Source organism: Gasterosteus aculeatus, chromosome 4, assembly GCF_964276395.1.
Source record: "Gasterosteus aculeatus chromosome 4, fGasAcu3.hap1.1, whole genome shotgun sequence".
Classification (NCBI taxonomy): domain Eukaryota; kingdom Metazoa; phylum Chordata; class Actinopteri; order Perciformes; family Gasterosteidae; genus Gasterosteus; species Gasterosteus aculeatus.
This window is the reverse complement of record NC_135691.1, coordinates 18,228,489-18,250,107: the sequence shown is the minus strand read 5'-3', so window position 1 is coordinate 18,250,107 and position 21,619 is coordinate 18,228,489. Positions and strand designations below refer to the sequence as shown.

The following is a 21,619-nucleotide window of genomic DNA, read 5'->3' as shown; positions in this document are numbered from 1 at the left end:
CTTGCCTGGCCAAATAGGATTTTGTCCCATGGACATAGCATTAATAGTTTTTGTCGGCTCGTTGGTCTAGGGGTATGATTCTCGCTTTGGGTGCGAGAGGTCCCGGGTCCAAATCCCGGACGAGCCCGGGATAGGTCTTTTGAAAGTCAATAGATGTGATAAGTAAAATGAAATATGTCTATACGAAAATGAAACTTCCAAATTTTTTCAACAACGTAGAGTCTAGAGATGCTCTTGTCGATATCTCTCGCCCAGCTATTTGCAATTATTTCCCGTTGACATGTAACTTTCACCCTTTTGTCGGCTCGTTGGTCTAGGGGTATGATTCTCGCTTTGGGTGCGAGAGGTCCCGGGTCCAAATCCCGGACGAGCCCGGAAGTGCTCTTTTGAAACAGTCAATGGCTGTGATTAGTCAAAGAAAATATGTCGGAATGAAAATGTTACATCCAAATTTATTCAATTAACGTAGAGTCTAGAGATGCTCTTGTCGATATCTCTCGCCCAGCTATTTGCAATTATTTCCCGTTGACATGTAACTTTCACCCTTTGGTCGGCTCGTTGGTCTAGGGGTATGATTCTCGCTTTGGGTGCGAGAGGTCCCGGGTCCAAATCCCGGACGAGCCCGGAATTGGTCTTTTAAAAAAGGCAATAGATGTGTTTAGTAAAATGAAATATGTCTATACAAAAATGTTACTTCCAAATTTTTTCAACTAACGTAGAGTCTAGAGATGCGCGTGTCGAATTCTCTCGCCCGGCTATTTGCAAATATGTCCCGTTGACATGTAACTTTCACCCTTTTGTCGGCTCGTTGGTCTAGGGGTATGATTCTCGCTTAGGGTGCGAGAGGTCCCGGGTCCAAATCCCGGACGAGCCCGGAATTGGTCTTTTGAAACAGTCAATGGCTGTTATTAGTCAAATGAAAAATTTCTATACGAAAACGTTACTTCCAAATTTATTCAACTAACGTAGAGTCTAGAGATGCGCTTGTCGAATTCTCTCGCCCAGCTATTTGCAATTATTTCCCGTTGACATGTAACTTTCACCCTTTTGTCGGCTCGTTGGTCTAGGGGTATGATTCTCGCTTAGGGTGCGAGAGGTCCCGGGTCCAAATCCCGGACGAGCCCGGAAGTGCTCTTTTGAAACAGTCAATGGCTGTGATTAGTCAAACGAAATATGTCGGAATGAAAATGTTACATCCAAATTTATACAATTCAGGTAGAGTCTAGATATGCGCTTTTCAAATTCTCTCGCCTAGCTATTTGCGATTATGTCCTGTTTTCATGTAACTTTGACCCTTTTGTCGGCTCGTTGGTCTAGGGGTATGATTCTCGCTTTGGGTGCGAGAGGTCCCGGGTCCAAATCCCCGACGAGCCCGGAATTGGTCTTTTAAAAAAGGCAATAGATGTGATTAGTAAAATGAAATATGTCTATACAAAAATGTTACTTCCAAATTTTTTCAACTAACGTAGAGTCTAGAGATGCGCGTGTCGAATTCTCTCGCCCAGCTATTTGCAAATATGTCCCGTTGACATGTAACTTTCACCCTTTTGTCGGCTCGTTGGTCTAGGGGTATGATTCTCGCTTAGGGTGCGAGAGGTCCCGGGTCCAAATCCCGGACGAGCCCGGAATTGGTCTTTTGAAACAGTCAATGGCTGTGATTAGTCAAACGAAAAATTTCTATACGAAAACGTTACTTCCAAATTTATTCAACTAACGTAGAGTCTAGAGATGCGCTTGTCGAATTCTCTCGCCCAGCTATTTGCAATTATTTCCCGTTGACATGTAACTTTCACCCTTTTGTCGGCTCGTTGGTCTAGGGGTATGATTCTCGCTTAGGGTGCGAGAGGTCCCGGGTCCAAATCCCGGACGAGCCCGGAAGTGCTCTTTTGAAACAGTCAATGGCTGTGATTAGTCAAACGAAATATGTCGGAATGAAAATGTTACATCCAAATTTATACAATTCAGGTAGAGTCTAGATATGCGCTTTTCAAATTCTCTCGCCTAGCTATTTGCGATTATGTCCTGTTTTCATGTAACTTTGACCCTTTTGTCGGCTCGTTGGTCTAGGGGTATGATTCTCGCTTTGGGTGCGAGAGGTCCCGGGTCCAAATCCCGGACGAGCCCGGAATTGGTCTTTTAAAAAAGGCAATAGATGTGTTTAGTAAAATGAAATATGTCTATACAAAAATGTTACTTCCGAATTTTTTCAACTAACGTAGAGTCTAGAGATGCGCGTGTCGAATTCTCTCGCCCGGCTATTTGCAAATATGTCCCGTTGACATGTAACTTTCACCCTTTTGTCGGCTCGTTGGTCTAGGGGTATGATTCTCGCTTAGGGTGCGAGAGGTCCCGGGTCCAAATCCCGGACGAGCCCGGAATTGGTCTTTTGAAACAGTCAATGGCTGTGATTAGTCAAACGAAAAATTTCTATAAGAAAACGTTACTTCCAAATTTATTCAACTAACGTAGAGTCTAGAGATGCGCTTGTCGAATTCTCTCGCCCAGCTATTTGCAATTATTTCCCGTTGACATGTAACTTTCACCCTTTTGTCGGCTCGTTGGTCTAGGGGTATGATTCTCGCTTAGGGTGCGAGAGGTCCCGGGTCCAAATCCCGGACGAGCCCGGAAGTGCTCTTTTGAAACAGTCAATGGCTGTGATTAGTCAAACGAAATATGTCGGAATGAAAATGTTACATCCAAATTTATACAATTCAGGTAGAGTCTAGATATGCGCTTTTCAAATTCTCTCGCCTAGCTATTTGCGATTATGTCCTGTTTTCATGTAACTTTGACCCTTTTGTCGGCTCGTTGGTCTAGGGGTATGATTCTCGCTTTGGGTGCGAGAGGTCCCGGGTCCAAATCCCGGACGAGCCCGGAAGTGCTCTTTTGAAACAGTCAATGGCTGTGATTAGTCAAAGAAAATATGTCGGAATGAAAATGTTACATCCAAATTTATTCAATTAACGTAGAGTCTAGAGATGCTCTTGTCGATATCTCTCGCCCAGCTATTTGCAATTATTTCCCGTTGACATGTAACTTTCACCCTTTGGTCGGCTCGTTGGTCTAGGGGTATGATTCTCGCTTTGGGTGCGAGAGGTCCCGGGTCCAAATCCCGGACGAGCCCGGGATAGGTCTTTTGAAAGTCAATAGATGTGATAAGTAAAATGAAATATGTCTATACGAAAATGTAACTTCCAAATTTTTTCAACTAACGTAGAGTCTAGAGATGCTCTTGTCGATATCTCTCGCCCAGCTATTTGCAATTATTTCCCGTTGACATGTAACTTTCACCCTTTTGTCGGCTCGTTGGTCTAGGGGTATGATTCTCGCTTTGGGTGCGAGAGGTCCCGGGTCCAAATCCCGGACGAGCCCGGAAGTGCTCTTTTGAAACAGTCAATGGCTGTGATTAGTCAAAGAAAATATGTCGGAATGAAAATGTTACATCCAAATTTATTCAATTAACGTAGAGTCTAGAGATGCTCTTGTCGATATCTCTCGCCCAGCTATTTGCAAATATGTCCCGTTGACATGTAACTTTCACCCTTTGGTCGGCTCGTTGGTCTAGGGGTATGATTCTCGCTTTGGGTGCGAGAGGTCCCGGGTCCAAATCCCGGACGAGCCCGGAATTGGTCTTTTAAAAAAGGCAATAGATGTGATTAGTAAAATGAAATATGTCTATACAAAAATGTTACTTCCAAATTTTTTCAACTAACGTAGAGTCTAGAGATGCGCGTGTCGAATTCTCTCGCCCAGCTATTTGCAAATATGTCCCGTTGACATGTAACTTTCACCCTTTTGTCGGCTCGTTGGTCTAGGGGTATGATTCTCGCTTAGGGTGCGAGAGGTCCCGGGTCCAAATCCCGGACGAGCCCGGAATTGGTCTTTTGAAACAGTCAATGGCTGTGATTAGTCAAACGAAAAATTTCTATACGAAAACGTTACTTCCAAATTTATTCAACTAACGTAGAGTCTAGAGATGCGCTTGTCGAATTCTCTCGCCCAGCTATTTGCAATTATTTCCCGTTGACATGTAACTTTCACCCTTTTGTCGGCTCGTTGGTCTAGGGGTATGATTCTCGCTTAGGGTGCGAGAGGTCCCGGGTCCAAATCCCGGACGAGCCCGGAAGTGCTCTTTTGAAACAGTCAATGGCTGTGATTAGTCAAACGAAATATGTCGGAATGAAAATGTTACATCCAAATTTATACAATTCAGGTAGAGTCTAGATATGCGCTTTTCAAATTCTCTCGCCTAGCTATTTGCGATTATGTCCTGTTTTCATGTAACTTTGACCCTTTTGTCGGCTCGTTGGTCTAGGGGTATGATTCTCGCTTTGGGTGCGAGAGGTCCCGGGTCCAAATCCCCGACGAGCCCGGAATTGGTCTTTTAAAAAAGGCAATAGATGTGATTAGTAAAATGAAATATGTCTATACAAAAATGTTACTTCCAAATTTTTTCAACTAACGTAGAGTCTAGAGATGCGCGTGTCGAATTCTCTCGCCCAGCTATTTGCAAATATGTCCCGTTGACATGTAACTTTCACCCTTTTGTCGGCTCGTTGGTCTAGGGGTATGATTCTCGCTTAGGGTGCGAGAGGTCCCGGGTCCAAATCCCGGACGAGCCCGGAATTGGTCTTTTGAAACAGTCAATGGCTGTGATTAGTCAAACGAAATATGTCGGAATGAAAATGTTACATCCAAATTTATACAATTCAGGTAGAGTCTAGATATGCGCTTTTCAAATTCTCTCGCCTAGCTATTTGCGATTATGTCCTGTTTTCATGTAACTTTGACCCTTTTGTCGGCTCGTTGGTCTAGGGGTATGATTCTCGCTTCGGGTGCGAGAGGTCCCGGGTTCAAATCCCGGACGAGCCCGATGGAACTTATTTGATGCTGTTAGCGGTTGTAATTTGTAAATGATGACAAAAAAGTTACTCCCCAATTTGGTCAGTGAACGACCATATTGCTAGTATGTTTCCAAAAAATAGGCAAACACAACAAACTAGTTAAAAAAAACAAGCAATTTGTTGACCACGGATACGCTGATTCAATTCTCTTGCCTGGCCAAATAGGATTTTGTCCCATGGACATAGCATTAATAGTTTTTGTCGGCTCGTTGGTCTAGGGGTATGATTCTCGCTTTGGGTGCGAGAGGTCCCGGGTCCAAATCCCGGACGAGCCCGGGATAGGTCTTTTGAAAGTCAATAGATGTGATAAGTAAAATGAAATATGTCTATACGAAAATGAAACTTCCAAATTTTTTCAACAACGTAGAGTCTAGAGATGCTCTTGTCGATATCTCTCGCCCAGCTATTTGCAATTATTTCCCGTTGACATGTAACTTTCACCCTTTTGTCGGCTCGTTGGTCTAGGGGTATGATTCTCGCTTTGGGTGCGAGAGGTCCCGGGTCCAAATCCCGGACGAGCCCGGAAGTGCTCTTTTGAAACAGTCAATGGCTGTGATTAGTCAAAGAAAATATGTCGGAATGAAAATGTTACATCCAAATTTATTCAATTAACGTAGAGTCTAGAGATGCTCTTGTCGATATCTCTCGCCCAGCTATTTGCAATTATTTCCCGTTGACATGTAACTTTCACCCTTTGGTCGGCTCGTTGGTCTAGGGGTATGATTCTCGCTTTGGGTGCGAGAGGTCCCGGGTCCAAATCCCGGACGAGCCCGGAATTGGTCTTTTAAAAAAGGCAATAGATGTGTTTAGTAAAATGAAATATGTCTATACAAAAATGTTACTTCCAAATTTTTTCAACTAACGTAGAGTCTAGAGATGCGTGTGTCGAATTCTCTCGCCCGGCTATTTGCAAATATGTCCCGTTGACATGTAACTTTCACCCTTTTGTCGGCTCGTTGGTCTAGGGGTATGATTCTCGCTTAGGGTGCGAGAGGTCCCGGGTCCAAATCCCGGACGAGCCCGGAATTGGTCTTTTGAAACAGTCAATGGCTGTGATTAGTCAAATGAAAAATTTCTATACGAAAACGTTACTTCCAAATTTATTCAACTAACGTAGAGTCTAGAGATGCGCTTGTCGAATTCTCTCGCCCAGCTATTTGCAATTATTTCCCGTTGACATGTAACTTTCACCCTTTTGTCGGCTCGTTGGTCTAGGGGTATGATTCTCGCTTAGGGTGCGAGAGGTCCCGGGTCCAAATCCCGGACGAGCCCGGAAGTGCTCTTTTGAAACAGTCAATGGCTGTGATTAGTCAAACGAAATATGTCGGAATGAAAATGTTACATCCAAATTTATACAATTCAGGTAGAGTCTAGATATGCGCTTTTCAAATTCTCTCGCCTAGCTATTTGCGATTATGTCCTGTTTTCATGTAACTTTGACCCTTTTGTCGGCTCGTTGGTCTAGGGGTATGATTCTCGCTTTGGGTGCGAGAGGTCCCGGGTCCAAATCCCCGACGAGCCCGGAATTGGTCTTTTAAAAAAGGCAATAGATGTGATTAGTAAAATGAAATATGTCTATACAAAAATGTTACTTCCAAATTTTTTCAACTAACGTAGAGTCTAGAGATGCGCGTGTCGAATTCTCTCGCCCAGCTATTTGCAAATATGTCCCGTTGACATGTAACTTTCACCCTTTTGTCGGCTCGTTGGTCTAGGGGTATGATTCTCGCTTAGGGTGCGAGAGGTCCCGGGTCCAAATCCCGGACGAGCCCGGAATTGGTCTTTTGAAACAGTCAATGGCTGTGATTAGTCAAACGAAATATGTCGGAATGAAAATGTTACATCCAAATTTATACAATTCAGGTAGAGTCTAGATATGCGCTTTTCAAATTCTCTCGCCTAGCTATTTGCGATTATGTCCTGTTTTCATGTAACTTTGACCCTTTTGTCGGCTCGTTGGTCTAGGGGTATGATTCTCGCTTCGGGTGCGAGAGGTCCCGGGTTCAAATCCCGGACGAGCCCGATGGAACTTATTTGATGCTGTTAGCGGTTGTAATTTGTAAATGATGACAAAAAAGTTACTCCCCAATTTGGTCAGTGAACGACCATATTGCTAGTATGTTTCCAAAAAATAGGCAAACACAACAAACTAGTTAAAAAAAACAAGCAATTTGTTGACCACGGATACGCTGATTCAATTCTCTTGCCTGGCCAAATAGGATTTTGTCCCATGGACATAGCATTAATAGTTTTTGTCGGCTCGTTGGTCTAGGGGTATGATTCTCGCTTTGGGTGCGAGAGGTCCCGGGTCCAAATCCCGGACGAGCCCGGGATAGGTCTTTTGAAAGTCAATAGATGTGATAAGTAAAATGAAATATGTCTATACGAAAATGAAACTTCCAAATTTTTTCAACAACGTAGAGTCTAGAGATGCTCTTGTCGATATCTCTCGCCCAGCTATTTGCAATTATTTCCCGTTGACATGTAACTTTCACCCTTTTGTCGGCTCGTTGGTCTAGGGGTATGATTCTCGCTTTGGGTGCGAGAGGTCCCGGGTCCAAATCCCGGACGAGCCCGGAAGTGCTCTTTTGAAACAGTCAATGGCTGTGATTAGTCAAAGAAAATATGTCGGAATGAAAATGTTACATCCAAATTTATTCAATTAACGTAGAGTCTAGAGATGCTCTTGTCGATATCTCTCGCCCAGCTATTTGCAATTATTTCCCGTTGACATGTAACTTTCACCCTTTGGTCGGCTCGTTGGTCTAGGGGTATGATTCTCGCTTTGGGTGCGAGAGGTCCCGGGTCCAAATCCCGGACGAGCCCGGAATTGGTCTTTTAAAAAAGGCAATAGATGTGTTTAGTAAAATGAAATATGTCTATACAAAAATGTTACTTCCAAATTTTTTCAACTAACGTAGAGTCTAGAGATGCGTGTGTCGAATTCTCTCGCCCGGCTATTTGCAAATATGTCCCGTTGACATGTAACTTTCACCCTTTTGTCGGCTCGTTGGTCTAGGGGTATGATTCTCGCTTAGGGTGCGAGAGGTCCCGGGTCCAAATCCCGGACGAGCCCGGAATTGGTCTTTTGAAACAGTCAATGGCTGTGATTAGTCAAATGAAAAATTTCTATACGAAAACGTTACTTCCAAATTTATTCAACTAACGTAGAGTCTAGAGATGCGCTTGTCGAATTCTCTCGCCCAGCTATTTGCAATTATTTCCCGTTGACATGTAACTTTCACCCTTTTGTCGGCTCGTTGGTCTAGGGGTATGATTCTCGCTTAGGGTGCGAGAGGTCCCGGGTCCAAATCCCGGACGAGCCCGGAAGTGCTCTTTTGAAACAGTCAATGGCTGTGATTAGTCAAACGAAATATGTCGGAATGAAAATGTTACATCCAAATTTATACAATTCAGGTAGAGTCTAGATATGCGCTTTTCAAATTCTCTCGCCTAGCTATTTGCGATTATGTCCTGTTTTCATGTAACTTTGACCCTTTTGTCGGCTCGTTGGTCTAGGGGTATGATTCTCGCTTTGGGTGCGAGAGGTCCCGGGTCCAAATCCCCGACGAGCCCGGAATTGGTCTTTTAAAAAAGGCAATAGATGTGATTAGTAAAATGAAATATGTCTATACAAAAATGTTACTTCCAAATTTTTTCAACTAACGTAGAGTCTAGAGATGCGCGTGTCGAATTCTCTCGCCCAGCTATTTGCAAATATGTCCCGTTGACATGTAACTTTCACCCTTTTGTCGGCTCGTTGGTCTAGGGGTATGATTCTCGCTTAGGGTGCGAGAGGTCCCGGGTCCAAATCCCGGACGAGCCCGGAATTGGTCTTTTGAAACAGTCAATGGCTGTGATTAGTCAAACGAAAAATTTCTATACGAAAACGTTACTTCCAAATTTATTCAACTAACGTAGAGTCTAGAGATGCGCTTGTCGAATTCTCTCGCCCAGCTATTTGCAATTATTTCCCGTTGACATGTAACTTTCACCCTTTTGTCGGCTCGTTGGTCTAGGGGTATGATTCTCGCTTAGGGTGCGAGAGGTCCCGGGTCCAAATCCCGGACGAGCCCGGAAGTGCTCTTTTGAAACAGTCAATGGCTGTGATTAGTCAAACGAAATATGTCGGAATGAAAATGTTACATCCAAATTTATACAATTCAGGTAGAGTCTAGATATGCGCTTTTCAAATTCTCTCGCCTAGCTATTTGCGATTATGTCCTGTTTTCATGTAACTTTGACCCTTTTGTCGGCTCGTTGGTCTAGGGGTATGATTCTCGCTTTGGGTGCGAGAGGTCCCGGGTCCAAATCCCGGACGAGCCCGGAATTGGTCTTTTAAAAAAGGCAATAGATGTGTTTAGTAAAATGAAATATGTCTATACAAAAATGTTACTTCCGAATTTTTTCAACTAACGTAGAGTCTAGAGATGCTCTTGTCGATATCTCTCGCCCAGCTATTTGCAAGTATTTCCCGTTGACATGTAACTTTCACCCTTTGGTCGGCTCGTTGGTCTAGGGGTATGATTCTCGCTTTGGGTGCGAGAGGTCCCGGGTCCAAATCCCGGACGAGCCCGGAAGTGCTCTTTTGAAACAGTCAATGGCTGTGATTAGTCAAACGAAATATGTCGGAATGAAAATGTTACATCCAAATTTATACAATTCAGGTAGAGTCTAGATATGCGCTTTTCAAATTCTCTCGCCTAGCTATTTGCGATTATGTCCTGTTTTCATGTAACTTTGACCCTTTTGTCGGCTCGTTGGTCTAGGGGTATGATTCTCGCTTTGGGTGCGAGAGGTCCCGGGTCCAAATCCCGGACGAGCCCGGAAGTGCTCTTTTGAAACAGTCAATGGCTGTGATTAGTCAAAGAAAATATGTCGGAATGAAAATGTTACATCCAAATTTATTCAATTAACGTAGAGTCTAGAGATGCTCTTGTCGATATCTCTCGCCCAGCTATTTGCAATTATTTCCCGTTGACATGTAACTTTCACCCTTTGGTCGGCTCGTTGGTCTAGGGGTATGATTCTCGCTTTGGGTGCGAGAGGTCCCGGGTCCAAATCCCGGACGAGCCCGGGATAGGTCTTTTGAAAGTCAATAGATGTGATAAGTAAAATGAAATATGTCTATACGAAAATGTAACTTCCAAATTTTTTCAACTAACGTAGAGTCTAGAGATGCTCTTGTCGATATCTCTCGCCCAGCTATTTGCAATTATTTCCCGTTGACATGTAACTTTCACCCTTTTGTCGGCTCGTTGGTCTAGGGGTATGATTCTCGCTTTGGGTGCGAGAGGTCCCGGGTCCAAATCCCGGACGAGCCCGGAAGTGCTCTTTTGAAACAGTCAATGGCTGTGATTAGTCAAAGAAAATATGTCGGAATGAAAATGTTACATCCAAATTTATTCAATTAACGTAGAGTCTAGAGATGCTCTTGTCGATATCTCTCGCCCAGCTATTTGCAAATATGTCCCGTTGACATGTAACTTTCACCCTTTGGTCGGCTCGTTGGTCTAGGGGTATGATTCTCGCTTTGGGTGCGAGAGGTCCCGGGTCCAAATCCCGGACGAGCCCGGAATTGGTCTTTTAAAAAAGGCAATAGATGTGATTAGTAAAATGAAATATGTCTATACAAAAATGTTACTTCCAAATTTTTTCAACTAACGTAGAGTCTAGAGATGCGCGTGTCGAATTCTCTCGCCCAGCTATTTGCAAATATGTCCCGTTGACATGTAACTTTCACCCTTTTGTCGGCTCGTTGGTCTAGGGGTATGATTCTCGCTTAGGGTGCGAGAGGTCCCGGGTCCAAATCCCGGACGAGCCCGGAATTGGTCTTTTGAAACAGTCAATGGCTGTGATTAGTCAAACGAAAAATTTCTATACGAAAACGTTACTTCCAAATTTATTCAACTAACGTAGAGTCTAGAGATGCGCTTGTCGAATTCTCTCGCCCAGCTATTTGCAATTATTTCCCGTTGACATGTAACTTTCACCCTTTTGTCGGCTCGTTGGTCTAGGGGTATGATTCTCGCTTAGGGTGCGAGAGGTCCCGGGTCCAAATCCCGGACGAGCCCGGAAGTGCTCTTTTGAAACAGTCAATGGCTGTGATTAGTCAAACGAAATATGTCGGAATGAAAATGTTACATCCAAATTTATACAATTCAGGTAGAGTCTAGATATGCGCTTTTCAAATTCTCTCGCCTAGCTATTTGCGATTATGTCCTGTTTTCATGTAACTTTGACCCTTTTGTCGGCTCGTTGGTCTAGGGGTATGATTCTCGCTTTGGGTGCGAGAGGTCCCGGGTCCAAATCCCCGACGAGCCCGGAATTGGTCTTTTAAAAAAGGCAATAGATGTGATTAGTAAAATGAAATATGTCTATACAAAAATGTTACTTCCAAATTTTTTCAACTAACGTAGAGTCTAGAGATGCGCGTGTCGAATTCTCTCGCCCAGCTATTTGCAAATATGTCCCGTTGACATGTAACTTTCACCCTTTTGTCGGCTCGTTGGTCTAGGGGTATGATTCTCGCTTAGGGTGCGAGAGGTCCCGGGTCCAAATCCCGGACGAGCCCGGAATTGGTCTTTTGAAACAGTCAATGGCTGTGATTAGTCAAACGAAATATGTCGGAATGAAAATGTTACATCCAAATTTATACAATTCAGGTAGAGTCTAGATATGCGCTTTTCAAATTCTCTCGCCTAGCTATTTGCGATTATGTCCTGTTTTCATGTAACTTTGACCCTTTTGTCGGCTCGTTGGTCTAGGGGTATGATTCTCGCTTCGGGTGCGAGAGGTCCCGGGTTCAAATCCCGGACGAGCCCGATGGAACTTATTTGATGCTGTTAGCGGTTGTAATTTGTAAATGATGACAAAAAAGTTACTCCCCAATTTGGTCAGTGAACGACCATATTGCTAGTATGTTTCCAAAAAATAGGCAAACACAACAAACTAGTTAAAAAAAACAAGCAATTTGTTGACCACGGATACGCTGATTCAATTCTCTTGCCTGGCCAAATAGGATTTTGTCCCATGGACATAGCATTAATAGTTTTTGTCGGCTCGTTGGTCTAGGGGTATGATTCTCGCTTTGGGTGCGAGAGGTCCCGGGTCCAAATCCCGGACGAGCCCGGGATAGGTCTTTTGAAAGTCAATAGATGTGATAAGTAAAATGAAATATGTCTATACGAAAATGAAACTTCCAAATTTTTTCAACAACGTAGAGTCTAGAGATGCTCTTGTCGATATCTCTCGCCCAGCTATTTGCAATTATTTCCCGTTGACATGTAACTTTCACCCTTTTGTCGGCTCGTTGGTCTAGGGGTATGATTCTCGCTTTGGGTGCGAGAGGTCCCGGGTCCAAATCCCGGACGAGCCCGGAAGTGCTCTTTTGAAACAGTCAATGGCTGTGATTAGTCAAAGAAAATATGTCGGAATGAAAATGTTACATCCAAATTTATTCAATTAACGTAGAGTCTAGAGATGCTCTTGTCGATATCTCTCGCCCAGCTATTTGCAATTATTTCCCGTTGACATGTAACTTTCACCCTTTGGTCGGCTCGTTGGTCTAGGGGTATGATTCTCGCTTTGGGTGCGAGAGGTCCCGGGTCCAAATCCCGGACGAGCCCGGAATTGGTCTTTTAAAAAAGGCAATAGATGTGTTTAGTAAAATGAAATATGTCTATACAAAAATGTTACTTCCAAATTTTTTCAACTAACGTAGAGTCTAGAGATGCGTGTGTCGAATTCTCTCGCCCGGCTATTTGCAAATATGTCCCGTTGACATGTAACTTTCACCCTTTTGTCGGCTCGTTGGTCTAGGGGTATGATTCTCGCTTAGGGTGCGAGAGGTCCCGGGTCCAAATCCCGGACGAGCCCGGAATTGGTCTTTTGAAACAGTCAATGGCTGTGATTAGTCAAATGAAAAATTTCTATACGAAAACGTTACTTCCAAATTTATTCAACTAACGTAGAGTCTAGAGATGCGCTTGTCGAATTCTCTCGCCCAGCTATTTGCAATTATTTCCCGTTGACATGTAACTTTCACCCTTTTGTCGGCTCGTTGGTCTAGGGGTATGATTCTCGCTTAGGGTGCGAGAGGTCCCGGGTCCAAATCCCGGACGAGCCCGGAAGTGCTCTTTTGAAACAGTCAATGGCTGTGATTAGTCAAACGAAATATGTCGGAATGAAAATGTTACATCCAAATTTATACAATTCAGGTAGAGTCTAGATATGCGCTTTTCAAATTCTCTCGCCTAGCTATTTGCGATTATGTCCTGTTTTCATGTAACTTTGACCCTTTTGTCGGCTCGTTGGTCTAGGGGTATGATTCTCGCTTTGGGTGCGAGAGGTCCCGGGTCCAAATCCCCGACGAGCCCGGAATTGGTCTTTTAAAAAAGGCAATAGATGTGATTAGTAAAATGAAATATGTCTATACAAAAATGTTACTTCCAAATTTTTTCAACTAACGTAGAGTCTAGAGATGCGCGTGTCGAATTCTCTCGCCCAGCTATTTGCAAATATGTCCCGTTGACATGTAACTTTCACCCTTTTGTCGGCTCGTTGGTCTAGGGGTATGATTCTCGCTTAGGGTGCGAGAGGTCCCGGGTCCAAATCCCGGACGAGCCCGGAATTGGTCTTTTGAAACAGTCAATGGCTGTGATTAGTCAAACGAAAAATTTCTATACGAAAACGTTACTTCCAAATTTATTCAACTAACGTAGAGTCTAGAGATGCGCTTGTCGAATTCTCTCGCCCAGCTATTTGCAATTATTTCCCGTTGACATGTAACTTTCACCCTTTTGTCGGCTCGTTGGTCTAGGGGTATGATTCTCGCTTAGGGTGCGAGAGGTCCCGGGTCCAAATCCCGGACGAGCCCGGAAGTGCTCTTTTGAAACAGTCAATGGCTGTGATTAGTCAAACGAAATATGTCGGAATGAAAATGTTACATCCAAATTTATACAATTCAGGTAGAGTCTAGATATGCGCTTTTCAAATTCTCTCGCCTAGCTATTTGCGATTATGTCCTGTTTTCATGTAACTTTGACCCTTTTGTCGGCTCGTTGGTCTAGGGGTATGATTCTCGCTTTGGGTGCGAGAGGTCCCGGGTCCAAATCCCGGACGAGCCCGGAATTGGTCTTTTAAAAAAGGCAATAGATGTGTTTAGTAAAATGAAATATGTCTATACAAAAATGTTACTTCCGAATTTTTTCAACTAACGTAGAGTCTAGAGATGCTCTTGTCGATATCTCTCGCCCAGCTATTTGCAAGTATTTCCCGTTGACATGTAACTTTCACCCTTTGGTCGGCTCGTTGGTCTAGGGGTATGATTCTCGCTTTGGGTGCGAGAGGTCCCGGGTCCAAATCCCGGACGAGCCCGGAAGTGCTCTTTTGAAACAGTCAATGGCTGTGATTAGTCAAAGAAAATATGTCGGAATGAAAATGTTACATCCAAATTTATTCAATTAACGTAGAGTCTAGAGATGCTCTTGTCGATATCTCTCGCCCAGCTATTTGCAATTATTTCCCGTTGACATGTAACTTTCACCCTTTGGTCGGCTCGTTGGTCTAGGGGTATGATTCTCGCTTTGGGTGCGAGAGGTCCCGGGTCCAAATCCCGGACGAGCCCGGGATAGGTCTTTTGAAAGTCAATAGATGTGATAAGTAAAATGAAATATGTCTATACGAAAATGTAACTTCCAAATTTTTTCAACTAACGTAGAGTCTAGAGATGCTCTTGTCGATATCTCTCGCCCAGCTATTTGCAATTATTTCCCGTTGACATGTAACTTTCACCCTTTTGTCGGCTCGTTGGTCTAGGGGTATGATTCTCGCTTTGGGTGCGAGAGGTCCCGGGTCCAAATCCCGGACGAGCCCGGAAGTGCTCTTTTGAAACAGTCAATGGCTGTGATTAGTCAAAGAAAATATGTCGGAATGAAAATGTTACATCCAAATTTATTCAATTAACGTAGAGTCTAGAGATGCTCTTGTCGATATCTCTCGCCCAGCTATTTGCAAATATGTCCCGTTGACATGTAACTTTCACCCTTTGGTCGGCTCGTTGGTCTAGGGGTATGATTCTCGCTTTGGGTGCGAGAGGTCCCGGGTCCAAATCCCGGACGAGCCCGGAATTGGTCTTTTAAAAAAGGCAATAGATGTGATTAGTAAAATGAAATATGTCTATACAAAAATGTTACTTCCAAATTTTTTCAACTAACGTAGAGTCTAGAGATGCGCGTGTCGAATTCTCTCGCCCAGCTATTTGCAAATATGTCCCGTTGACATGTAACTTTCACCCTTTTGTCGGCTCGTTGGTCTAGGGGTATGATTCTCGCTTAGGGTGCGAGAGGTCCCGGGTCCAAATCCCGGACGAGCCCGGAATTGGTCTTTTGAAACAGTCAATGGCTGTGATTAGTCAAACGAAAAATTTCTATACGAAAACGTTACTTCCAAATTTATTCAACTAACGTAGAGTCTAGAGATGCGCTTGTCGAATTCTCTCGCCCAGCTATTTGCAATTATTTCCCGTTGACATGTAACTTTCACCCTTTTGTCGGCTCGTTGGTCTAGGGGTATGATTCTCGCTTAGGGTGCGAGAGGTCCCGGGTCCAAATCCCGGACGAGCCCGGAAGTGCTCTTTTGAAACAGTCAATGGCTGTGATTAGTCAAACGAAATATGTCGGAATGAAAATGTTACATCCAAATTTATACAATTCAGGTAGAGTCTAGATATGCGCTTTTCAAATTCTCTCGCCTAGCTATTTGCGATTATGTCCTGTTTTCATGTAACTTTGACCCTTTTGTCGGCTCGTTGGTCTAGGGGTATGATTCTCGCTTTGGGTGCGAGAGGTCCCGGGTCCAAATCCCCGACGAGCCCGGAATTGGTCTTTTAAAAAAGGCAATAGATGTGATTAGTAAAATGAAATATGTCTATACAAAAATGTTACTTCCAAATTTTTTCAACTAACGTAGAGTCTAGAGATGCGCGTGTCGAATTCTCTCGCCCAGCTATTTGCAAATATGTCCCGTTGACATGTAACTTTCACCCTTTTGTCGGCTCGTTGGTCTAGGGGTATGATTCTCGCTTAGGGTGCGAGAGGTCCCGGGTCCAAATCCCGGACGAGCCCGGAATTGGTCTTTTGAAACAGTCAATGGCTGTGATTAGTCAAACGAAATATGTCGGAATGAAAATGTTACATCCAAATTTATACAATTCAGGTAGAGTCTAGATATGCGCTTTTCAAATTCTCTCGCCTAGCTATTTGCGATTATGTCCTGTTTTCATGTAACTTTGACCCTTTTGTCGGCTCGTTGGTCTAGGGGTATGATTCTCGCTTCGGGTGCGAGAGGTCCCGGGTTCAAATCCCGGACGAGCCCGATGGAACTTATTTGATGCTGTTAGCGGTTGTAATTTGTAAATGATGACAAAAAAGTTACTCCCCAATTTGGTCAGTGAACGACCATATTGCTAGTATGTTTCCAAAAAATAGGCAAACACAACAAACTAGTTAAAAAAAACAAGCAATTTGTTGACCACGGATACGCTGATTCAATTCTCTTGCCTGGCCAAATAGGATTTTGTCCCATGGACATAGCATTAATAGTTTTTGTCGGCTCGTTGGTCTAGGGGTATGATTCTCGCTTTGGGTGCGAGAGGTCCCGGGTCCAAATCCCGGACGAGCCCGGGATAGGTCTTTTGAAAGTCAATAGATGTGATAAGTAAAATGAAATATGTCTATACGAAAATGAAACTTCCAAATTTTTTCAACAACGTAGAGTCTAGAGATGCTCTTGTCGATATCTCTCGCCCAGCTATTTGCAATTATTTCCCGTTGACATGTAACTTTCACCCTTTTGTCGGCTCGTTGGTCTAGGGGTATGATTCTCGCTTTGGGTGCGAGAGGTCCCGGGTCCAAATCCCGGACGAGCCCGGAAGTGCTCTTTTGAAACAGTCAATGGCTGTGATTAGTCAAAGAAAATATGTCGGAATGAAAATGTTACATCCAAATTTATTCAATTAACGTAGAGTCTAGAGATGCTCTTGTCGATATCTCTCGCCCAGCTATTTGCAATTATTTCCCGTTGACATGTAACTTTCACCCTTTGGTCGGCTCGTTGGTCTAGGGGTATGATTCTCGCTTTGGGTGCGAGAGGTCCCGGGTCCAAATCCCGGACCAGCCCGGAATTGGTCTTTTAAAAAAGGCAATAGATGTGTTTAGTAAAATGAAATATGTCTATACAAAAATGTTACTTCCAAATTTTTTCAACTAACGTAGAGTCTAGAGATGCGCGTGTCGAATTCTCTCGCCCGGCTATTTGCAAATATGTCCCGTTGACATGTAACTTTCACCCTTTTGTCGGCTCGTTGGTCTAGGGGTATGATTCTCGCTTAGGGTGCGAGAGGTCCCGGGTCCAAATCCCGGACGAGCCCGGAATTGGTCTTTTGAAACAGTCAATGGCTGTGATTAGTCAAATGAAAAATTTCTATACGAAAACGTTACTTCCAAATTTATTCAACTAACGTAGAGTCTAGAGATGCGCTTGTCGAATTCTCTCGCCCAGCTATTTGCAATTATTTCCCGTTGACATGTAACTTTCACCCTTTTGTCGGCTCGTTGGTCTAGGGGTATGATTCTCGCTTAGGGTGCGAGAGGTCCCGGGTCCAAATCCCGGACGAGCCCGGAAGTGCTCTTTTGAAACAGTCAATGGCTGTGATTAGTCAAACGAAATATGTCGGAATGAAAATGTTACATCCAAATTTATACAATTCAGGTAGAGTCTAGATATGCGCTTTTCAAATTCTCTCGCCTAGCTATTTGCGATTATGTCCTGTTTTCATGTAACTTTGACCCTTTTGTCGGCTCGTTGGTCTAGGGGTATGATTCTCGCTTTGGGTGCGAGAGGTCCCGGGTCCAAATCCCCGACGAGCCCGGAATTGGTCTTTTAAAAAAGGCAATAGATGTGATTAGTAAAATGAAATATGTCTATACAAAAATGTTACTTCCAAATTTTTTCAACTAACGTAGAGTCTAGAGATGCGCGTGTCGAATTCTCTCGCCCAGCTATTTGCAAATATGTCCCGTTGACATGTAACTTTCACCCTTTTGTCGGCTCGTTGGTCTAGGGGTATGATTCTCGCTTAGGGTGCGAGAGGTCCCGGGTCCAAATCCCGGACGAGCCCGGAATTGGTCTTTTGAAACAGTCAATGGCTGTGATTAGTCAAACGAAAAATTTCTATACGAAAACGTTACTTCCAAATTTATTCAACTAACGTAGAGTCTAGAGATGCGCTTGTCGAATTCTCTCGCCCAGCTATTTGCAATTATTTTCCGTTGACATGTAACTTTCACCCTTTTGTCGGCTCGTTGGTCTAGGGGTATGATTCTCGCTTAGGGTGCGAGAGGTCCCGGGTCCAAATCCCGGACGAGCCCGGAAGTGCTCTTTTGAAACAGTCAATGGCTGTGATTAGTCAAACGAAATATGTCGGAATGAAAATGTTACATCCAAATTTATACAATTCAGGTAGAGTCTAGATATGCGCTTTTCAAATTCTCTCGCCTAGCTATTTGCGATTATGTCCTGTTTTCATGTAACTTTGACCCTTTTGTCGGCTCGTTGGTCTAGGGGTATGATTCTCGCTTTGGGTGCGAGAGGTCCCGGGTCCAAATCCCCGACGAGCCCGGAATTGGTCTTTTAAAAAAGGCAATAGATGTGATTAGTAAAATGAAATATGTCTATACAAAAATGTTACTTCCAAATTTTTTCAACTAACGTAGAGTCTAGAGATGCGCGTGTCGAATTCTCTCGCCCAGCTATTTGCAAATATGTCCCGTTGACATGTAACTTTCACCCTTTTGTCGGCTCGTTGGTCTAGGGGTATGATTCTCGCTTAGGGTGCGAGAGGTCCCGGGTCCAAATCCCGGACGAGCCCGGAATTGGTCTTTTGAAACAGTCAATGGCTGTGATTAGTCAAACGAAAAATTTCTATACGAAAACGTTACTTCCAAATTTATTCAACTAACGTAGAGTCTAGAGATGCGCTTGTCGAATTCTCTCGCCCAGCTATTTGCAATTATTTTCCGTTGACATGTAACTTTCACCCTTTTGTCGGCTCGTTGGTCTAGGGGTATGATTCTCGCTTAGGGTGCGAGAGGTCCCGGGTCCAAATCCCGGACGAGCCCGGAAGTGCTCTTTTGAAACAGTCAATGGCTGTGATTAGTCAAACGAAATATGTCGGAATGAAAATGTTACATCCAAATTTATACAATTCAGGTAGAGTCTAGATATGCGCTTTTCAAATTCTCTCGCCTAGCTATTTGCGATTATGTCCTGTTTTCATGTAACTTTGACCCTTTTGTCGGCTCGTTGGTCTAGGGGTATGATTCTCGCTTTGGGTGCGAGAGGTCCCGGGTCCAAATCCCCGACGAGCCCGGAATTGGTCTTTTAAAAAAGGCAATAGATGTGATTAGTAAAATGAAATATGTCTATACAAAAATGTTACTTCCAAATTTTTTCAACTAACGTAGAGTCTAGAGATGCGCGTGTCGAATTCTCTCGCCCAGCTATTTGCAAATATGTCCCGTTGACATGTAACTTTCACCCTTTTGTCGGCTCGTTGGTCTAGGGGTATGATTCTCGCTTAGGGTGCGAGAGGTCCCGGGTCCAAATCCCGGACGAGCCCGGAATTGGTCTTTTGAAACAGTCAATGGCTGTGATTAGTCAAACGAAAAATTTCTATACGAAAACGTTACTTCCAAATTTATTCAACTAACGTAGAGTCTAGAGATGCGCTTGTCGAATTCTCTCGCCCAGCTATTTGCAATTATTTCCCGTTGACATGTAACTTTCACCCTTTTGTCGGCTCGTTGGTCTAGGGGTATGATTCTCGCTTAGGGTGCGAGAGGTCCCGGGTCCAAATCCCGGACGAGCCCGGAAGTGCTCTTTTGAAACAGTCAATGGCTGTGATTAGTCAAACGAAATATGTCGGAATGAAAATGTTACATCCAAATTTATACAATTCAGGTAGAGTCTAGATATGCGCTTTTCAAATTCTCTCGCCTAGCTATTTGCGATTATGTCCTGTTTTCATGTAACTTTGACCCTTTTGTCGGCTCGTTGGTCTAGGGGTATGATTCTCGCTTTGGGTGCGAGAGGTCCCGGGTCCAAATCCCCGACGAGCCCGGAATTGGTCTTTTAAAAAAGGCAATAGATGTGATTAGTAAAATGAAATATGTCTATACAAAAATGTTACTTCCAAATTTTTTCAACTAACGTAGAGTCTAGAGATGCGCGTGTCGAATTCTCTCGCCCAGCTATTTGCAAATATGTCCCGTTGACATGTAACTTTCACCCTTTTGTCGGCTCGTTGGTCTAGGGGTATGATTCTCGCTTAGGGTGCGAGAGGTCCCGGGTCCAAATCCCGGACGAGCCCGGAATTGGTCTTTTGAAACAGTCAATGGCTGTGATTAGTCAAACGAAAAATTTCTATACGAAAACGTTACTTCCAAATTTATTCAACTAACGTAGAGTCTAGAGATGCGCTTGTCGAATTCTCTCGCCCAGCTATTTGCAATTATTTCCCGTTGACATGTAACTTTCACCCTTTGGTCGGCTCGTTGGTCTAGGGGTATGATTCTCGCTTTGGGTGCGAGAGGTCCCGGGTCCAAATCCCGGACGAGCCCGGAATTGGTCTTTTAAAAAAGGCAATAGATGTGTTTAGTAAAATGAAATATGTCTATACAAAAATGTTACTTCCAAATTTTTTCAACTAACGTAGAGTCTAGAGATGCGCGTGTCGAATTCTCTCGCCCGGCTATTTGCAAATATGTCCCGTTGACATGTAACTTTCACCCTTTTGTCGGCTCGTTGGTCTAGGGGTATGATTCTCGCTTAGGGTGCGAGAGGTCCCGGGTCCAAATCCCGGACGAGCCCGGAATTGGTCTTTTGAAACAGTCAATGGCTGTGATTAGTCAAACGAAAAATTTCTATACGAAAACGTTACTTCCAAATTTATTCAACTAACGTAGAGTCTAGAGATGCGCTTGTCGAATTCTCTCGCCCAGCTATTTGCAATTATTTCCCGTTGACATGTAACTTTCACCCTTTTGTCGGCTCGTTGGTCTAGGGGTATGATTCTCGCTTAGGGTGCGAGAGGTCCCGGGTCCAAATCCCGGACGAGCCCGGAAGTGCTCTTTTGAAACAGTCAATGGCTGTGATTAGTCAAACGAAATATGTCGGAATGAAAATGTTACATCCAAATTTATACAATTCAGGTAGAGTCTAGATATGCGCTTTTCAAATTCTCTCGCCTAGCTATTTGCGATTATGTCCTGTTTTCATGTAACTTTGACCCTTTTGTCGGCTCGTTGGTCTAGGGGTATGATTCTCGCTTTGGGTGCGAGAGGTCCCGGGTCCAAATCCCCGACAAGCCCGGAATTGGTCTTTTAAAAAAGGCAATAGATGTGATTAGTAAAATGAAATATGTCTATACAAAAATGTTACTTCCAAATTTTTTCAACTAACGTAGAGTCTAGAGATGCGCGTGTCGAATTCTCTCGCCCAGCTATTTGCAAATATGTCCCGTTGACATGTAACTTTCACCCTTTTGTCGGCTCGTTGGTCTAGGGGTATGATTCTCGCTTAGGGTGCGAGAGGTCCCGGGTCCAAATCCCGGACGAGCCCGGAATTGGTCTTTTGAAACAGTCAATGGCTGTGAT

General features: G+C 43.9%; 73 non-coding genes across 73 annotated transcripts; all 73 read left to right on the top strand.

Moving 5' to 3' along the window:
• Positions 1 to 55: 55 nt before the first annotated feature.
• trnap-ugg (transfer RNA proline (anticodon UGG)) lies at positions 56 to 127 on the top strand. The gene has a single exon. It is a non-coding gene; the product is annotated as a tRNA-Pro (tRNA).
• A 175-nt stretch (positions 128 to 302) lies between these two features.
• Positions 303 to 374, top strand: trnap-ugg (transfer RNA proline (anticodon UGG)). Its single transcript has one exon. It is a non-coding gene; the product is annotated as a tRNA-Pro (tRNA).
• Positions 375 to 552: 178 nt separating this feature from the next.
• trnap-ugg (transfer RNA proline (anticodon UGG)) lies at positions 553 to 624 on the top strand. Its single transcript has one exon. It is a non-coding gene; the product is annotated as a tRNA-Pro (tRNA).
• Positions 625 to 802: 178 nt separating this feature from the next.
• Positions 803 to 874, top strand: trnap-agg (transfer RNA proline (anticodon AGG)). Its single transcript has one exon. It is a non-coding gene; the product is annotated as a tRNA-Pro (tRNA).
• A 178-nt stretch (positions 875 to 1,052) lies between these two features.
• On the top strand, positions 1,053 to 1,124 carry trnap-agg (transfer RNA proline (anticodon AGG)). Its single transcript has one exon. It is a non-coding gene; the product is annotated as a tRNA-Pro (tRNA).
• A 428-nt stretch (positions 1,125 to 1,552) lies between these two features.
• trnap-agg (transfer RNA proline (anticodon AGG)) lies at positions 1,553 to 1,624 on the top strand. The gene has a single exon. It is a non-coding gene; the product is annotated as a tRNA-Pro (tRNA).
• A 178-nt stretch (positions 1,625 to 1,802) lies between these two features.
• On the top strand, positions 1,803 to 1,874 carry trnap-agg (transfer RNA proline (anticodon AGG)). The gene has a single exon. It is a non-coding gene; the product is annotated as a tRNA-Pro (tRNA).
• A 178-nt stretch (positions 1,875 to 2,052) lies between these two features.
• Positions 2,053 to 2,124, top strand: trnap-ugg (transfer RNA proline (anticodon UGG)). Its single transcript has one exon. It is a non-coding gene; the product is annotated as a tRNA-Pro (tRNA).
• Positions 2,125 to 2,302: 178 nt separating this feature from the next.
• Positions 2,303 to 2,374, top strand: trnap-agg (transfer RNA proline (anticodon AGG)). The gene has a single exon. It is a non-coding gene; the product is annotated as a tRNA-Pro (tRNA).
• Positions 2,375 to 2,552: 178 nt separating this feature from the next.
• trnap-agg (transfer RNA proline (anticodon AGG)) lies at positions 2,553 to 2,624 on the top strand. Its single transcript has one exon. It is a non-coding gene; the product is annotated as a tRNA-Pro (tRNA).
• A 178-nt stretch (positions 2,625 to 2,802) lies between these two features.
• trnap-ugg (transfer RNA proline (anticodon UGG)) lies at positions 2,803 to 2,874 on the top strand. The gene has a single exon. It is a non-coding gene; the product is annotated as a tRNA-Pro (tRNA).
• Positions 2,875 to 3,052: 178 nt separating this feature from the next.
• trnap-ugg (transfer RNA proline (anticodon UGG)) lies at positions 3,053 to 3,124 on the top strand. The gene has a single exon. It is a non-coding gene; the product is annotated as a tRNA-Pro (tRNA).
• Positions 3,125 to 3,300: 176 nt separating this feature from the next.
• Positions 3,301 to 3,372, top strand: trnap-ugg (transfer RNA proline (anticodon UGG)). The gene has a single exon. It is a non-coding gene; the product is annotated as a tRNA-Pro (tRNA).
• A 178-nt stretch (positions 3,373 to 3,550) lies between these two features.
• Positions 3,551 to 3,622, top strand: trnap-ugg (transfer RNA proline (anticodon UGG)). Its single transcript has one exon. It is a non-coding gene; the product is annotated as a tRNA-Pro (tRNA).
• A 178-nt stretch (positions 3,623 to 3,800) lies between these two features.
• trnap-agg (transfer RNA proline (anticodon AGG)) lies at positions 3,801 to 3,872 on the top strand. Its single transcript has one exon. It is a non-coding gene; the product is annotated as a tRNA-Pro (tRNA).
• Positions 3,873 to 4,050: 178 nt separating this feature from the next.
• Positions 4,051 to 4,122, top strand: trnap-agg (transfer RNA proline (anticodon AGG)). Its single transcript has one exon. It is a non-coding gene; the product is annotated as a tRNA-Pro (tRNA).
• Positions 4,123 to 4,550: 428 nt separating this feature from the next.
• On the top strand, positions 4,551 to 4,622 carry trnap-agg (transfer RNA proline (anticodon AGG)). Its single transcript has one exon. It is a non-coding gene; the product is annotated as a tRNA-Pro (tRNA).
• A 178-nt stretch (positions 4,623 to 4,800) lies between these two features.
• On the top strand, positions 4,801 to 4,872 carry trnap-cgg (transfer RNA proline (anticodon CGG)). The gene has a single exon. It is a non-coding gene; the product is annotated as a tRNA-Pro (tRNA).
• A 235-nt stretch (positions 4,873 to 5,107) lies between these two features.
• trnap-ugg (transfer RNA proline (anticodon UGG)) lies at positions 5,108 to 5,179 on the top strand. Its single transcript has one exon. It is a non-coding gene; the product is annotated as a tRNA-Pro (tRNA).
• A 175-nt stretch (positions 5,180 to 5,354) lies between these two features.
• Positions 5,355 to 5,426, top strand: trnap-ugg (transfer RNA proline (anticodon UGG)). The gene has a single exon. It is a non-coding gene; the product is annotated as a tRNA-Pro (tRNA).
• A 178-nt stretch (positions 5,427 to 5,604) lies between these two features.
• Positions 5,605 to 5,676, top strand: trnap-ugg (transfer RNA proline (anticodon UGG)). The gene has a single exon. It is a non-coding gene; the product is annotated as a tRNA-Pro (tRNA).
• A 178-nt stretch (positions 5,677 to 5,854) lies between these two features.
• trnap-agg (transfer RNA proline (anticodon AGG)) lies at positions 5,855 to 5,926 on the top strand. Its single transcript has one exon. It is a non-coding gene; the product is annotated as a tRNA-Pro (tRNA).
• Positions 5,927 to 6,104: 178 nt separating this feature from the next.
• On the top strand, positions 6,105 to 6,176 carry trnap-agg (transfer RNA proline (anticodon AGG)). The gene has a single exon. It is a non-coding gene; the product is annotated as a tRNA-Pro (tRNA).
• A 428-nt stretch (positions 6,177 to 6,604) lies between these two features.
• On the top strand, positions 6,605 to 6,676 carry trnap-agg (transfer RNA proline (anticodon AGG)). The gene has a single exon. It is a non-coding gene; the product is annotated as a tRNA-Pro (tRNA).
• Positions 6,677 to 6,854: 178 nt separating this feature from the next.
• trnap-cgg (transfer RNA proline (anticodon CGG)) lies at positions 6,855 to 6,926 on the top strand. Its single transcript has one exon. It is a non-coding gene; the product is annotated as a tRNA-Pro (tRNA).
• Positions 6,927 to 7,161: 235 nt separating this feature from the next.
• trnap-ugg (transfer RNA proline (anticodon UGG)) lies at positions 7,162 to 7,233 on the top strand. The gene has a single exon. It is a non-coding gene; the product is annotated as a tRNA-Pro (tRNA).
• Positions 7,234 to 7,408: 175 nt separating this feature from the next.
• trnap-ugg (transfer RNA proline (anticodon UGG)) lies at positions 7,409 to 7,480 on the top strand. The gene has a single exon. It is a non-coding gene; the product is annotated as a tRNA-Pro (tRNA).
• Positions 7,481 to 7,658: 178 nt separating this feature from the next.
• trnap-ugg (transfer RNA proline (anticodon UGG)) lies at positions 7,659 to 7,730 on the top strand. Its single transcript has one exon. It is a non-coding gene; the product is annotated as a tRNA-Pro (tRNA).
• Positions 7,731 to 7,908: 178 nt separating this feature from the next.
• Positions 7,909 to 7,980, top strand: trnap-agg (transfer RNA proline (anticodon AGG)). Its single transcript has one exon. It is a non-coding gene; the product is annotated as a tRNA-Pro (tRNA).
• Positions 7,981 to 8,158: 178 nt separating this feature from the next.
• Positions 8,159 to 8,230, top strand: trnap-agg (transfer RNA proline (anticodon AGG)). The gene has a single exon. It is a non-coding gene; the product is annotated as a tRNA-Pro (tRNA).
• Positions 8,231 to 8,658: 428 nt separating this feature from the next.
• Positions 8,659 to 8,730, top strand: trnap-agg (transfer RNA proline (anticodon AGG)). The gene has a single exon. It is a non-coding gene; the product is annotated as a tRNA-Pro (tRNA).
• Positions 8,731 to 8,908: 178 nt separating this feature from the next.
• On the top strand, positions 8,909 to 8,980 carry trnap-agg (transfer RNA proline (anticodon AGG)). Its single transcript has one exon. It is a non-coding gene; the product is annotated as a tRNA-Pro (tRNA).
• Positions 8,981 to 9,158: 178 nt separating this feature from the next.
• trnap-ugg (transfer RNA proline (anticodon UGG)) lies at positions 9,159 to 9,230 on the top strand. Its single transcript has one exon. It is a non-coding gene; the product is annotated as a tRNA-Pro (tRNA).
• Positions 9,231 to 9,408: 178 nt separating this feature from the next.
• Positions 9,409 to 9,480, top strand: trnap-ugg (transfer RNA proline (anticodon UGG)). Its single transcript has one exon. It is a non-coding gene; the product is annotated as a tRNA-Pro (tRNA).
• Positions 9,481 to 9,658: 178 nt separating this feature from the next.
• On the top strand, positions 9,659 to 9,730 carry trnap-ugg (transfer RNA proline (anticodon UGG)). Its single transcript has one exon. It is a non-coding gene; the product is annotated as a tRNA-Pro (tRNA).
• Positions 9,731 to 9,908: 178 nt separating this feature from the next.
• trnap-ugg (transfer RNA proline (anticodon UGG)) lies at positions 9,909 to 9,980 on the top strand. Its single transcript has one exon. It is a non-coding gene; the product is annotated as a tRNA-Pro (tRNA).
• Positions 9,981 to 10,156: 176 nt separating this feature from the next.
• On the top strand, positions 10,157 to 10,228 carry trnap-ugg (transfer RNA proline (anticodon UGG)). The gene has a single exon. It is a non-coding gene; the product is annotated as a tRNA-Pro (tRNA).
• A 178-nt stretch (positions 10,229 to 10,406) lies between these two features.
• On the top strand, positions 10,407 to 10,478 carry trnap-ugg (transfer RNA proline (anticodon UGG)). The gene has a single exon. It is a non-coding gene; the product is annotated as a tRNA-Pro (tRNA).
• A 178-nt stretch (positions 10,479 to 10,656) lies between these two features.
• trnap-agg (transfer RNA proline (anticodon AGG)) lies at positions 10,657 to 10,728 on the top strand. Its single transcript has one exon. It is a non-coding gene; the product is annotated as a tRNA-Pro (tRNA).
• A 178-nt stretch (positions 10,729 to 10,906) lies between these two features.
• On the top strand, positions 10,907 to 10,978 carry trnap-agg (transfer RNA proline (anticodon AGG)). The gene has a single exon. It is a non-coding gene; the product is annotated as a tRNA-Pro (tRNA).
• Positions 10,979 to 11,406: 428 nt separating this feature from the next.
• trnap-agg (transfer RNA proline (anticodon AGG)) lies at positions 11,407 to 11,478 on the top strand. The gene has a single exon. It is a non-coding gene; the product is annotated as a tRNA-Pro (tRNA).
• Positions 11,479 to 11,656: 178 nt separating this feature from the next.
• On the top strand, positions 11,657 to 11,728 carry trnap-cgg (transfer RNA proline (anticodon CGG)). The gene has a single exon. It is a non-coding gene; the product is annotated as a tRNA-Pro (tRNA).
• A 235-nt stretch (positions 11,729 to 11,963) lies between these two features.
• trnap-ugg (transfer RNA proline (anticodon UGG)) lies at positions 11,964 to 12,035 on the top strand. The gene has a single exon. It is a non-coding gene; the product is annotated as a tRNA-Pro (tRNA).
• A 175-nt stretch (positions 12,036 to 12,210) lies between these two features.
• trnap-ugg (transfer RNA proline (anticodon UGG)) lies at positions 12,211 to 12,282 on the top strand. Its single transcript has one exon. It is a non-coding gene; the product is annotated as a tRNA-Pro (tRNA).
• Positions 12,283 to 12,460: 178 nt separating this feature from the next.
• On the top strand, positions 12,461 to 12,532 carry trnap-ugg (transfer RNA proline (anticodon UGG)). The gene has a single exon. It is a non-coding gene; the product is annotated as a tRNA-Pro (tRNA).
• Positions 12,533 to 12,710: 178 nt separating this feature from the next.
• Positions 12,711 to 12,782, top strand: trnap-agg (transfer RNA proline (anticodon AGG)). The gene has a single exon. It is a non-coding gene; the product is annotated as a tRNA-Pro (tRNA).
• Positions 12,783 to 12,960: 178 nt separating this feature from the next.
• trnap-agg (transfer RNA proline (anticodon AGG)) lies at positions 12,961 to 13,032 on the top strand. The gene has a single exon. It is a non-coding gene; the product is annotated as a tRNA-Pro (tRNA).
• Positions 13,033 to 13,460: 428 nt separating this feature from the next.
• trnap-agg (transfer RNA proline (anticodon AGG)) lies at positions 13,461 to 13,532 on the top strand. The gene has a single exon. It is a non-coding gene; the product is annotated as a tRNA-Pro (tRNA).
• Positions 13,533 to 13,710: 178 nt separating this feature from the next.
• trnap-agg (transfer RNA proline (anticodon AGG)) lies at positions 13,711 to 13,782 on the top strand. The gene has a single exon. It is a non-coding gene; the product is annotated as a tRNA-Pro (tRNA).
• A 178-nt stretch (positions 13,783 to 13,960) lies between these two features.
• Positions 13,961 to 14,032, top strand: trnap-ugg (transfer RNA proline (anticodon UGG)). The gene has a single exon. It is a non-coding gene; the product is annotated as a tRNA-Pro (tRNA).
• A 178-nt stretch (positions 14,033 to 14,210) lies between these two features.
• Positions 14,211 to 14,282, top strand: trnap-ugg (transfer RNA proline (anticodon UGG)). Its single transcript has one exon. It is a non-coding gene; the product is annotated as a tRNA-Pro (tRNA).
• Positions 14,283 to 14,460: 178 nt separating this feature from the next.
• Positions 14,461 to 14,532, top strand: trnap-ugg (transfer RNA proline (anticodon UGG)). The gene has a single exon. It is a non-coding gene; the product is annotated as a tRNA-Pro (tRNA).
• A 176-nt stretch (positions 14,533 to 14,708) lies between these two features.
• Positions 14,709 to 14,780, top strand: trnap-ugg (transfer RNA proline (anticodon UGG)). The gene has a single exon. It is a non-coding gene; the product is annotated as a tRNA-Pro (tRNA).
• A 178-nt stretch (positions 14,781 to 14,958) lies between these two features.
• On the top strand, positions 14,959 to 15,030 carry trnap-ugg (transfer RNA proline (anticodon UGG)). Its single transcript has one exon. It is a non-coding gene; the product is annotated as a tRNA-Pro (tRNA).
• A 178-nt stretch (positions 15,031 to 15,208) lies between these two features.
• Positions 15,209 to 15,280, top strand: trnap-agg (transfer RNA proline (anticodon AGG)). Its single transcript has one exon. It is a non-coding gene; the product is annotated as a tRNA-Pro (tRNA).
• Positions 15,281 to 15,458: 178 nt separating this feature from the next.
• trnap-agg (transfer RNA proline (anticodon AGG)) lies at positions 15,459 to 15,530 on the top strand. Its single transcript has one exon. It is a non-coding gene; the product is annotated as a tRNA-Pro (tRNA).
• Positions 15,531 to 15,958: 428 nt separating this feature from the next.
• Positions 15,959 to 16,030, top strand: trnap-agg (transfer RNA proline (anticodon AGG)). Its single transcript has one exon. It is a non-coding gene; the product is annotated as a tRNA-Pro (tRNA).
• Positions 16,031 to 16,208: 178 nt separating this feature from the next.
• Positions 16,209 to 16,280, top strand: trnap-cgg (transfer RNA proline (anticodon CGG)). The gene has a single exon. It is a non-coding gene; the product is annotated as a tRNA-Pro (tRNA).
• Positions 16,281 to 16,515: 235 nt separating this feature from the next.
• Positions 16,516 to 16,587, top strand: trnap-ugg (transfer RNA proline (anticodon UGG)). Its single transcript has one exon. It is a non-coding gene; the product is annotated as a tRNA-Pro (tRNA).
• A 175-nt stretch (positions 16,588 to 16,762) lies between these two features.
• Positions 16,763 to 16,834, top strand: trnap-ugg (transfer RNA proline (anticodon UGG)). Its single transcript has one exon. It is a non-coding gene; the product is annotated as a tRNA-Pro (tRNA).
• Positions 16,835 to 17,262: 428 nt separating this feature from the next.
• Positions 17,263 to 17,334, top strand: trnap-agg (transfer RNA proline (anticodon AGG)). Its single transcript has one exon. It is a non-coding gene; the product is annotated as a tRNA-Pro (tRNA).
• A 178-nt stretch (positions 17,335 to 17,512) lies between these two features.
• On the top strand, positions 17,513 to 17,584 carry trnap-agg (transfer RNA proline (anticodon AGG)). Its single transcript has one exon. It is a non-coding gene; the product is annotated as a tRNA-Pro (tRNA).
• Positions 17,585 to 18,012: 428 nt separating this feature from the next.
• trnap-agg (transfer RNA proline (anticodon AGG)) lies at positions 18,013 to 18,084 on the top strand. The gene has a single exon. It is a non-coding gene; the product is annotated as a tRNA-Pro (tRNA).
• Positions 18,085 to 18,262: 178 nt separating this feature from the next.
• On the top strand, positions 18,263 to 18,334 carry trnap-agg (transfer RNA proline (anticodon AGG)). Its single transcript has one exon. It is a non-coding gene; the product is annotated as a tRNA-Pro (tRNA).
• Positions 18,335 to 18,762: 428 nt separating this feature from the next.
• On the top strand, positions 18,763 to 18,834 carry trnap-agg (transfer RNA proline (anticodon AGG)). Its single transcript has one exon. It is a non-coding gene; the product is annotated as a tRNA-Pro (tRNA).
• A 178-nt stretch (positions 18,835 to 19,012) lies between these two features.
• On the top strand, positions 19,013 to 19,084 carry trnap-agg (transfer RNA proline (anticodon AGG)). The gene has a single exon. It is a non-coding gene; the product is annotated as a tRNA-Pro (tRNA).
• A 428-nt stretch (positions 19,085 to 19,512) lies between these two features.
• trnap-agg (transfer RNA proline (anticodon AGG)) lies at positions 19,513 to 19,584 on the top strand. The gene has a single exon. It is a non-coding gene; the product is annotated as a tRNA-Pro (tRNA).
• A 178-nt stretch (positions 19,585 to 19,762) lies between these two features.
• trnap-agg (transfer RNA proline (anticodon AGG)) lies at positions 19,763 to 19,834 on the top strand. Its single transcript has one exon. It is a non-coding gene; the product is annotated as a tRNA-Pro (tRNA).
• A 428-nt stretch (positions 19,835 to 20,262) lies between these two features.
• trnap-agg (transfer RNA proline (anticodon AGG)) lies at positions 20,263 to 20,334 on the top strand. Its single transcript has one exon. It is a non-coding gene; the product is annotated as a tRNA-Pro (tRNA).
• Positions 20,335 to 20,512: 178 nt separating this feature from the next.
• trnap-ugg (transfer RNA proline (anticodon UGG)) lies at positions 20,513 to 20,584 on the top strand. The gene has a single exon. It is a non-coding gene; the product is annotated as a tRNA-Pro (tRNA).
• Positions 20,585 to 20,762: 178 nt separating this feature from the next.
• Positions 20,763 to 20,834, top strand: trnap-agg (transfer RNA proline (anticodon AGG)). Its single transcript has one exon. It is a non-coding gene; the product is annotated as a tRNA-Pro (tRNA).
• Positions 20,835 to 21,012: 178 nt separating this feature from the next.
• trnap-agg (transfer RNA proline (anticodon AGG)) lies at positions 21,013 to 21,084 on the top strand. Its single transcript has one exon. It is a non-coding gene; the product is annotated as a tRNA-Pro (tRNA).
• Positions 21,085 to 21,512: 428 nt separating this feature from the next.
• Positions 21,513 to 21,584, top strand: trnap-agg (transfer RNA proline (anticodon AGG)). Its single transcript has one exon. It is a non-coding gene; the product is annotated as a tRNA-Pro (tRNA).
• The last annotated feature ends 35 nt before the right edge of the window (positions 21,585 to 21,619 follow it).